This window comes from Chiloscyllium punctatum, chromosome 50 (genome assembly GCF_047496795.1).
Source record: "Chiloscyllium punctatum isolate Juve2018m chromosome 50, sChiPun1.3, whole genome shotgun sequence".
Classification (NCBI taxonomy): domain Eukaryota; kingdom Metazoa; phylum Chordata; class Chondrichthyes; order Orectolobiformes; family Hemiscylliidae; genus Chiloscyllium; species Chiloscyllium punctatum.
The window spans coordinates 9,304,263-9,313,778 of NC_092788.1; the positions used below are offsets into that span (position 1 = coordinate 9,304,263).

The window sequence follows — 9,516 nt, forward strand, 5'->3', positions numbered from 1 at the left end:
TTCTGCTGATCAACTGTGTTGATGTGCACAACAGAAGAAGGGGGCTATTATCTGTGGTGTGGATTCGTGCCGATATTTCAAAGTGTTTCTGCCATCATGATGGCGTTCGCCTCCCGTGCAGAAAATCGCAAGCAGTTCTGCTGCTCCAGGCAAGTTGTGCTTTTACTGGAACCGTATGGAGACTGTTATTTCATCGCTGTTGTGAAACAAACTCCTGCGGTGACTCGACTCGTCGTTATTTGTTTTTCTGGCCAATGGGAAAATCGTTGCAATGAATTTCGATGTCATATTTTAATGAATTTCTCCCACTTCTTTCATTTCCGTCCTGGAGACATCGGAAGGGAAAGGTAGTCTAATCGACGCTGTGATTGGTGAAATTCACTTTTTATGGCCCATTCTTATTATGTTCTTTCTTTCTCTCTTTTCAGCATTGTCTGGGAAGTGGTGGTGCACTAACGCTGCAGTATGTTTGAAAGAGTAGTTTGGAATTGCCCTGTTGTTAGTTGTGAGATTACTTTATGACTCATGCCCTCGGACTGTCTCACATTTTGCATTCATGCATCTCTGTGTCTGAAAATGCATTAGGTATGCCAGTTTTGTTTGTGTTCCGTGTTAAATGCTTTCTATTTTGCGATTCTCTCAATACATTACGAGTTAACAGGTTGTCTGAGGGAACTTCCAGCAGTAAAAATCCTCATCTGAGGGTCTGGGAAAATTTCACGGATTATGGTCAGTCGGAGCTGAAGTAAGGAAGTCGTTCGTTTCTGCAGTGTTTCACCATACTACCTTTCCCGTGAGCAGTCGAACAGTCGAAATGGTTGTGCCACAGGCTGCGACGGCAAGCTCCACTAAAAAGTAATCCTTTAAAGCCGGTGAAAGCAACACAACGTTATTGGGCTACACCGCGTGGAAACAGATACTTCGGTGTATCTCGTCCATGCTCACCACATAGCCAAATTTAAACAAGTCCGGTTCCCCAGTATTTGGCCCCAAACCCTCTAAACCCATCCTATCCAGAAACTCAACCTTTGCAATGTTCTGAGCCCCCTCCACTTTCTCTGGTAGCTCATTCCATACACGCACAACCTTCTGTGTGGGAAATGTGCCTCAGGTCCTTTGTCAATTTCAGCCCACTCACCTTAAACCTATGCTCTCGAGTTTTCAACTCACTCCAACTTGGGTAAAACACGTAAATACTCAGTTTCCAACCCTTCCATTTGATCATGTCGCTGCCGTTACGCTGCAGGGAAAGTCGTCCCAGTTTATTCCACCTCGCCCTACGGTCCAAACATTGACGACATCCTTGTCTATATTTTGTCATCAATTTCACCTGTCTTTTTTTTACAATTTCAAGATGTCAATTCCGCTGGGCAACAACGAAACAGAAAGGCGAAACGAAAAATGGCCTCAACTTTCAATGCTGGATGCTACTGAGCCACAGCAGGGCAGGCTGAGGTTTGTTTCTGTAGTGTAGTGATCATCATGTTCGCCTCCCACGCGAAAAGTCCCCAGTTCGAAACTGGGCAGAAACTGCTTTTTTTTAGATTAGATTACTTAGTGTGGAAACAGGCCCTTCGGCCCAACAAGTCCACACCGCCCCGCCGAAGCGCAACCCACCCATACCCCTAAAACTACCCCTTTCCTAACACTATGGGCAATTTAGCATGGCCAATTCACCTGACCTACACATCTTTGGACTGTGGGAGGAAACCGGAGCACCCGGAGGAAACCCACGCAGACACGGGGAGAACGTGCAAACTCCACACAGTCAGTCGCCTGAGGCGGGAAGTGAATCCGGGTCTCTGGTGCTGTGAGGCAGCAGTGCTAACCACTGTGCCACCGTGCTGTTTAAATTCGTTTAAATTTGTTCAAGCAACTTCAACTGCAGCCTTTTACATGGACAAGAACGGAGCTTTTTTGCTTGCTTTCCCATCTGCAAATCTGCCTTCGAAGTTGCTTGAACAAATCTGCTCGCATAGTGAAATGTAATGCAATTCCATTTCATGACTGTGCAAAGAATTGTAAAGTTTTTATCCAAACTGGTTCTGATCATGTGCCATTCTGTTTGAGAGTTTAGTTACCGCGTTCTGATCCTTCTACGAAAAGCAGTACCGCATTTGAATTTCTTGCGCAGGCGGCTCGGTTCAAAGACAGGGAATTAGCTGATGCGCTGGTGTCACAGCGCACCACGAATTCCTGAATTTGTCTGTCTGTCAAATGTACCCCCAAAGTCGTCTCTGAAAGGCCTCGTTTGGAAGCTGTCTGTCGTTGTTGAACGTGCGAGAATTGGCACCAGAGTTCCTGAATCATGTTTTGGAGCAGTTCGCACGTTAGTGGCTCTTTCAATCAGCAACAGCAATGAAAGAAATTACACTCTCAGAGGAACCTTTGGACCTGTGCTTTCATGAAGTCGCTAGTATTAAGGTACGCCCCGAGACCTAAGCCATGTTGAAACTGAAACGGAGGAATCGTCAGAGAGGCTACAGAATGATATCGCATCCATTTGGTTTTCTTTAAATCACTGAGGAGCAGGAAAGTGTAAACGGTGAGGGCGAGTGGGGAATTGAGGCAGTTGCAGCTCTGGGGAAATTCCTTCTTTGTGACTCACTCAGCAACCAGACACGTGAAGGTGTCTCAGAGGCGTGAGAGCTATTCACATCGAGAACAAAAAGCACTCAAGTGCAGTTAGCACCTCTTCCGGAGTGGGGGGTGGGGTGACTTCTGTTATTATGTTCAGAAACTGCCTTTTACACTGAGGTGAACAGAAACTGCATTTCTAATAAGCTCCATGGAATTTTGTAAGATTTATTGAGTCGCTTCTCACACAGGTTTCCAAGTCAGTTGATATCTATGTGCCTGATGTCCAGGTGTGAACATCTCTGCAGCAATATGCACGGTGAAGGTAAAAGGCACGGAAAGGGGCATCTCGAACCGGCTCCGAGGTCAGAGCACCCTCACGATGTGATCTGTCATTCTCGGATTATAATGCGACCTCCGGTTTTAGGGTGGAGAACATTGTTTGGGACTCTTATTCTGCAAAACAGACACAGTGACTGAAACTATGCTGCACGGTATGATGTGGAACACGGGCTGCTCAGCTTTGTGCATTTTCCGTGTAGTCCGGTGTGTTTCATGTTCCGTGTAAACGTGAAAGTCGTCCTGTTTCGAGCAATGGGTGAAATCATTTAGCAATGCAAGAATCGAATTTGCAGTAATGTCAAGCAGCTCATGGTTATTTGACCAAATCATAACCGAACATATATTCTCACAGATACATGTGGAGCTGAAAAGAGTCTGAGAAGATAGACTCAGTTTACCATTGATTTTTGTCTGGATTGATGGGCTATCATTATCTGCTGCGAAATTGATATTGTAGACGGCCACATCCCAGCAGCTGTGCGAGTCGGAGAGGGATCATGGAACCCTTTTAATGTGACTTGGCATGTGTTGTTATGCAGGAGCACAAGTGGAAATGCAAGAAAATGGTGTGCGCATTCGGCTGGTAGTGTGGCCGAGCGGTGTAAGGCGCTGGATTTAGGTTCCAGTCTCGAACGGGGCGTGAGTTTGAATCCCAACGAGGCCGCATCTCTGCCGATCAACTCCAAAGCTGCAGCTTGTTAGGATGCTGTTTCGGTCCCCGGTGTATTGATGTTGAAAACAAAAGAAAAATGGGTTTGCTTCCAGGGGAATTAACTGTGGTGTGGGATAGTGCCGAATGTTGCAAAGTGTCTCTGTCTGTCATGATAGTGTTCGCCTCCCTCGCAGAAAATCGCAAGCAGCTGTGCTGTTCCAGGCAAGTTGAGCTTGTACTGGACGGAATGGTCACTGTTATTTCATCGCTGTTGTGAAATCAAAGTCCTGGGGTGACTCGACTCGTCATTATTTGGTTTTCTGGCCAATGGGAAAATCGTTCCAACGAATTTCGATGTGATATGTGATTGAATTTCTCCCATTTCCTTCATTTCCGTCCTGGAGACATCGGAAGGGAAAGGTAATCTACTCGATACTGTGATTGGTGAAATTCACTTTTTATGGCCCATTCTTATGAGGTTCTTTCTTTCTCTCTTTTCAGCATTGTCTGGGAAGTGGTGGTTCCCTAAGGATGCAGTATGTTTGAAAGAGTAGTTTGGTATTGTCCTGTTGTTAGTTGTGAGATTACTTTATAAATCATGAATTCGACTCGGGCAACACTACCATTATCGGGCAATCCAAACAGAGAACAGCCAGGGAATTCGTAGAGGCATGGCACTCATCCACAGACTCTATCAACAAACACATCGACCTGGACCCAATTTACCGGCCACTACAGCGGACAGCTGGAACTGACAACCGGAAGTGGCAGAGACAGGCCACTATAAATGCCGGAAGAAACAGCACAGAAGCGCTTCACAGGAGGCTCCCAAGCACTGAGAATGTCACCTAGATAGGGAATGAAACGTTTGCAAGACAAATTCCCAGCTCGGCGAACAGAACCACAACAACGAGCACCCAAGCTATAAATCTTCTACCAAACTTTGAAATATTTTCTCTGTCCAGCAGCATCGCCTCTCGTTGGTTCCAGGCTGCCCCACTCAATGATTCTAATTTATTCCCTGGCTCATTCGCTGTACGAGCCACATGCACTAGGCCCACAACTTACAACAACGTAGAGATGTCCATGACCCTGTGGAACTTTCCTCCCATCCTATATCCTGCCCTCTGAATCCATCCCCTCCCCCAACCTCACCTCCTGCATATATTCACCATCCCTCCTAACATTCCAATCTCTGATGCTGAATGTTCTGTACTCAACAAATATCTGAACTTTACCTCTCTGTGCCCTTACCTTTAGGAACTGCAGGATCGGCATGAAGTTGAACTCTTCTTCTACCGTCTTCGCCTCAGTGCCTACTTCTTTGGGCAAGATTCCTCTCGGTATCTCACAGACCCAGTCACCCAGCTCCAACACTGTCCCTCCACCTAGACCCCTCTCTCTGCCCTTTTACCCGAACTCAATCTGTTCATTGAGAACTCTTCACGTGACATTGTTTGCCTTAATTTCTCTTCATCCTCCTCACCCAATCCAACTTATCACTGTCTGAACGGACTACACTACGTGCACTTAGATCCAACCATGGCTGTGTTATTCAGCCTCTGCCGATAAGGGTGGTGCTGCTGTAGTCTGGTGGACTGAACTCTTAATTGCAGAGGCTGAGTGCCGGGTCACGGGTACCTTCTCTTATCTCCCCTTGGACAATGACCCCACCATTGCACATCAGACCATTGTATCAACTGTGATAACTGTCTTCATTTCATCTGGAGATTCCCGCGCACTCACCCCCCACCTAACTGCCCCCAAGCTGATGGTCATCTGATAGCAGAACACGCTTCTATCGCCTTTTGAAATCCACAAACGGAGCTGCTTGGGCAGACCCATTCCTTCGGCCTGCTCATGCCACACAAAGTGAGTAAATGGATCCACATGTGGCCCCCATTTATTGCCATTTCTTCATGGGGTACGTAGAACAGGTCCTGTTCCAGTTTTATTCCAGCCCCACTAACAACTCTTTTTCTTTTATTCATAGGTCATATAATCGCTGCTACGTCTCTATCTTGTCCAGAGTTGGAAAAGTTAATTGGTTTCACTTCTAATCCGTATAGCTCCATCACTTTCACCCGGTCTTTCTCTGACTCATCCCTTCGTTTCCTCGGCATCTCTGTTTCCATTTCTGGGGATAGACTAGCGGCTGATATCCAGTATTAACCCACCGTCTCCCACAACTACCTGGAGTATACATCCTCATATCATGTTTCCTGCAAAGACTCCATTCCATTCCCACAGTTCTTGCATCTCCACCGCATTGCATATGATGATGCCATGTTAAAAAATGTGGCCTTCAAAATGTCCATCTTCTTCCTCAACTGAGGATTCTCCAGCTCTGTTGTCATCAGGGCCTTCAACCAGGACCGACCCTCCTTCCGTCCTACCATTACCCCCTCTCTTCCCTCCCGCAACAGCGTTAGAGTTCTCCTTCTCTTTATCTGCCATCCCACCAGCATTCATATGCAGAGGATCGTCAGACCACATTTCCCCCACCTTCAGCGAGATGCCCCCAACAGACACATGTTTGGCTCCTCTCCACTGTCCGCATTCTGGAGGGACCAGTCCCTGCAGGACACCATAGTCTGCTCCTCATTCGCTCCCCTATCTCCCTCCACCCCCCACCACAGGTCCACTTCATTTTCCCCTGCCGAATGTGTAACACTTCACCATTTACTGCCCCTCCTCACTATCCAAGGGCCCAAACACACCTTTCAGGTGAAGCAGTACCATGCTAACATTTCCCACAATCTAGCCAAATACCTTTACTGCTCACAATGTGGTCTTCTCTACACTGGGTAAACGAAGGGTAGACTGGGTGACTGCTTCGTAGAACATCCAAGGTCCACCTATGTAAAGACCCTGAGCTTGAAGTCGCCTGTCGGTTCAAAACCCCATCCTGTTCCCTGACCAATATCTCTGTGTCAGGCTTGCTGCAGTGTTCCAGGAAAGTTCAGCACAAGCTGGAAGAACAACACCTCATTTTCGCGTGCGGACCCTGCAGCCATTCAGACTCAAAATCAAGTTCAATAATTTAAAGGTCTGAACTCCCCAATATGCTGTGTTAGATTTCATACGTAAAAGGATTGAGTTACAGAGTCGCAATATCATGCTGCAACTATACAAAACGCTGGTGCGGCCAAATTTGGAGTATTGTTTGCAGTTCTGGTCCCCATATTACGGGAAGGATGTGGAAGCATTGCAAAAAGTGCAGAGGAGATTTACCAGGATGTTGCCTGGTTTTGAGGGACGGTCTTATGAGGAAAAGCTGAGAAATTGAACCTGTTCTCATTGGCAAGAAGAAGGCTAATAGGGGATTTGATAGAGACATACAAGATGATCAGAGGGTTAGATAGGGTAGACAGCGAAAGTTCTTTATCTAGGAGGATGACGTCAGCTTCAATGAGGGGACATGGCTACAAATTGAGAGGTGAAAGATTTAAGACAGACGTCAGAGGCAGGTTTTTAGACAGAGAGTGGTAAGGGTGTGGAATACACTACCTGCTCATATACTCATCTCAGCAACATTAGGGAGATTTAAACAATCCTTAGATAATCACCGAGATGATTTTGAGATAATGTAGGGGGACGAGCTGAGAATACTTCTCAGGTCGGTGCAACATGGAGGGCCGAAGGGCCTGTTCTGCACTGTAATGTTCTATGTTCTATGTCTTAGCCCCCTACCCATAATGCATGAGGCCTAGTTATCACATCGCCTTCTATTACTCAACCCCATTGTTAGCTCCTAACAGTCTCTATTAACATATGTGCAGACTCTGCTGCATATCAACCAACAATTTCAGGGCTCCCATCAGTTTTGAGTAAGGGTCACCGGACCAGAAATGTTAACTCTGGTTTCTCGAAAAAAGATGTTGCCAGACCTGCTGAACGTTTGCAGCAACTTCTGTTTTACTTCAGCATTTTCATGGCAAGTTCTAACAACGCAGTACGCCATCGATATTTAGAGCGCTGTCAAACATAGGTACTTTGTAATTACTCATTTAATGTCCGAAACAAATTACTCTAGATTTAACTGAGATAACGGCTTTGGTGTTATTGTTTAGACCAGACAATCTGTCAACGTTTGGAAAGTAAAAGAAATTGAAAGAGTTGGAGAGAAACTCAGCAGATCTGACACAATTTGAGCAGAGATGCACAGAGTTAACATTTGATTCCAATCTGACTTTTCAGAACAGTGTCACATCATATTCGATATGTTAACTCTATTTCTCTCTGCAGAAGCTTGCTCATCTTTTTTCGTTTCTTCGCCATTTTCTGTTTGTATTTTTGTTTCCATATCATTATGTTTCATGTTTCTTGACGGGTCGACATGTTGAACTTGGTTATATTTGGACAATGTGGTCTTTTCCAGTTCCTATAATATTTGGTATGTCTCTGACACCTGTATTACGGCCGAAATCTGTTTCTTCTTTAAGATTCAAAGGAAAAAATACTTTCTGAATATCCTGTAAATCTCAGGAAATCCACTTTGTTTGAAGACATTTTCGAGGTAGCTGAACTTGATGAATTAATAGGAACAGATTATTGATGATGGAACACTCTGTGTCCTTCATTGAACAAGCTATTCTCCCCACTCTCCAAAGGCTCTGAATACATACCACAGAACTATTAGAGCAAAGGTGGAGGAAACGCAGCCCATTGTCTCTTCCAACTTGGAATGAGCTGTAGCTCTATTTTTATTATCCTATATTGTGCCCATGGCCTTCCAGATTTTGTTATTAGTGTCTATTTTAATTGTAAGTACCCTGTCAAATATGATGAAAATGATAAATCTAAAAAAAACAGATGTTGGAGAGAACTTTCAGTAGGTCTGGCAGTGCCTGTAAAGCGAAATCAAAGTTAATATCTCAGGTCCAGTGACCCGACTGATCTGTATTCCCAATGATTAAATGGTGTGCATATAAAATGTAGTTCACTTTATGACATTAAAATTATCCTGTTCAGTTCACATTCAGCATTGCGTCTCCCAAATGTTGACTATTTCCATGAGCATTATAATTAGTTTTATCTGTCAGAAAGAGTGATGGTGAATGGGGGAAAAATTGTATTCCCAATGCAGTCACCACAGCCACTGCCCCCATTCCGTCCTACCTCCTAGTCAATGTTATTTTCATTCTGTCCCTGACTAATTAATTCATAGGTCTTAATTAATACGTTCATTGTACTTTTAGTTTTGGACTGAAACAAAACAGCGTAAAAATTATGGTTTTACTGCAAACGAAACTGCTATTCTGTATGAAAGCTCTAAAGTTGTCTGATGAGAGCAGTGAGAGGAACATTCAGGGATGTACACACTTCCTGTCTAAGTTCAGGTTGACTGAACCTCATCACCTCAGGACATCTCCCATGCACAGCTTCCAACCTTGTAGTTCGGAAACCATGCATCGCCCGATTCTACCTCCTTCCCAAGATCCACAAGCCTGACCACGCTGGCCGACTCATTTTCTCAGCCTGGTCCTGCCCCACCGAACGTATTTCCACCTTCCTCGATATTGTCCCTATCTCCCCTAGTCCAGGAAATCCCCACATACACTCGAGACACCACCCATATCCACCACCTCCTCCAAAATGTTCGTTTCCCTGGACCAAACGACTCATCTTCACCATGGACATCCAATCCCTCTACACCTCCATCCGCCATGACCAGGGCCTCCAAGCCCTCCGTTTCTTCCTCTCCCAACGTCCCCAACAGTACCCTTCATCAGACACTCTTATTCGTTTGCTGACTCTGTCCTCACCCATAACAATGTCTCCTTCAAATATTCCCACTTCCTCCAGACTAAAAGGGTAGCCATGGGCACCCGAAAGGGCTCCAGCTGTGCCTGTCTCTTTGTCAGCTACGTAGAACAGTCCATCTTCCGTAATTACACCGGTACCACTCCCCACGTCTTTGTCCACTACATTGATGACTGCAT

At 45.4% G+C, this 9,516-nt stretch overlaps 1 non-coding gene across 1 annotated transcript; it reads left to right on the forward strand.

The window, feature by feature from the left end:
* Positions 1 to 1,459: 1,459 nt before the first annotated feature.
* On the forward strand, positions 1,460 to 1,532 carry trnag-ccc (transfer RNA glycine (anticodon CCC)). Its single transcript has one exon. It is a non-coding gene; the product is annotated as a tRNA-Gly (tRNA).
* The last annotated feature ends 7,984 nt before the right edge of the window (positions 1,533 to 9,516 follow it).